The following is a 2,108-nucleotide window of genomic DNA, read 5'->3' as shown; positions in this document are numbered from 1 at the left end:
AACATTTACTGATGAAGATCATAGGTCACAGCCTTCTGTATGGATTACATCTCAATGTAAAGAAAACAAAAATCCTCACCACTGGACCAATAAACAATATTCTTACCAATGGAGAAAAGATTGAAATTGTCAAGGACTTCATTCATCTTGGATCAACTCTCAACACTCAGGGAAGCAGCAGTCAAGAAATAAATGACATATTGCATTAGGCCAGTCTGCTGCACAAGACCTTTTTAAAGTATTGAAGAGCAAAGATGTCAGCTTGAGGATTAAGGTGCCCCTGACCCAAGCCATGGTAATTTTAATAACCTCATATACATGCAAAAGCTGAACAGTGAATATGGAAGACCGTAGAAGAATTGATGTTTTTGAGTTATTTTGTTGTAGGAGAATATTGATCAATAGATCCGTTTTGGAAGAAGTGCAGCCAGAGTGCTCCTTGGAGGCCAAGATGGCCCAACTTCGTCTCTCATACTTCGAACATATTGTCAGTTGGGACCAGCCACTGTTTGGTAAGGTGGAGGGTCAGTGAAAAAGAGGAAGACCCCCAACGAGATGGATTGGCCAAATGGCAGCATCGATGGACTAATGTGTGGCAAGAGTAGTGAGGTTGGCCCGGGATCGGGCAATGTTTTGTTCTGCTGTACATAAGGTCGCTATGGGTCAGTACCGACTCAGTGGCACCTAACAACAACAACAATAACAATGTATTTTATGCAGCCATACCTCAGCGATATTGTGGATTTGCTTACAGACCACTGGAATAAAGTTAATATAATAAAGTGAATCACACTAAGTTTTTTTTCTCCCCAGTGTATGTAATGGTTTCCCATTGTTGTTAAGTGTCATCGAGTCAGTTCTGATTCATAACCACTCTGTATAGGGTTTCTTAGGTGCAATTGGTGGATTTGAACTACTAATTTTATGTTAAGCAGTACAGTGCTTACCAGTTATAAAATTACTCCAAGAAGAAAATTATAAAGAGTTCTAAGAACAGAAAAAATGGGTTAATAATCAGGTAATTAATAGTTGGGTGACTCAGAATAACTTCTATATTCTTCCATATGACTTCTTAATCTGTCTTTGAAAAATGAAATGGTAATGCTCACGTAACAGGATTATTTAGAAGATGACAAAAATGTCAATTGTAATTGCTGTTTAACAGTTAAATGTATAATGTTTTTGTCTCAAGATAGTGTTTGCTGTAATGGAAGGTGACTAGTTTATTTTTAAGAATACAATTTTTTTTTTACCACAGCTAAGAGATTTTTAATTACCAAGTTAATATATGTAAACTAACAAAAACAATGAAGAAGTACTTTCAGTTTAGTACTCCTTTTGACATTCTAGGATAAACACGGACTACATTTGGGTAGGATTTTACCTGTTGACAATTTTATATCACCTACAAATTTATGCTGCTTACAAACTCAGACCACCACTCATCTGCCCCTTTATCATACTGTGGTCACTTGTGTGTTGCTGTGATACTGGCTGTAGTGCTGGAAAATGGAAACATTATGAACAGCACCAAAATATTGTCAGATAAAGTGCCAGAAAGATTGAAAAGCATTCAAAATACAATTGAGGAAATGCTGCCTCCTCAAAGTCGAGTTGACCAGAATTACGTGATTAAAGTAAAGCTTTTGTGATCTTCGTTTGCTGATAAGACACAACTAAAATGAGGAGATACAGCTGCAAACACCCATTAATAATTGAAACATGGAAGGTATAAAGTATGAATCTAGGAAAATTTTTCCTAGTTGCCAGAATCAAAATAGAATGCATAACGATCCATATCCTTCACAATAGCAAGCTGAAATGTACTGGTATTGACCGTTTTGAATCTGATAGTCGTATGCTTTAGTATTCCAGAAACAACAAATTCAAGAGAAATGCTATAGCATTCATCATCAAAAAGAACATTTCAAGACTAGCTTAAAATATAAAGCTATCAGTGATAGGATAATATCCATATGACTACAAGGAATATCAGCTAATACCACTGTTACTAACGTGGCATCAGGATTGGAGGAAGACTCATTAACAACCTGCGATATGCAGATGATAAAACCTTGATCGCTGAAAGTGAAGAGGACTTGAAACAT

The 2,108-nt window shown here is 36.4% G+C and overlaps 1 protein-coding gene across 1 annotated transcript in view; it reads left to right on the top strand.

Moving 5' to 3' along the window:
* The window catches only part of BMPR2 (bone morphogenetic protein receptor, type II (serine/threonine kinase)), a 231,944-nt gene that overhangs the window by 110,710 nt on the left and 119,126 nt on the right, over nt 1-2,108 (top strand). The gene's annotated exons all lie outside the window — the stretch shown is intronic.

Source organism: Chrysochloris asiatica, unplaced genomic scaffold (genome assembly GCF_000296735.1).
Source record: "Chrysochloris asiatica unplaced genomic scaffold, ChrAsi1.0 scaffold00045, whole genome shotgun sequence".
NCBI classification, from domain to species: Eukaryota; Metazoa; Chordata; class Mammalia; order Afrosoricida; family Chrysochloridae; genus Chrysochloris; species Chrysochloris asiatica.
This window is presented reverse-complemented; position numbering and strand designations above follow the sequence as displayed.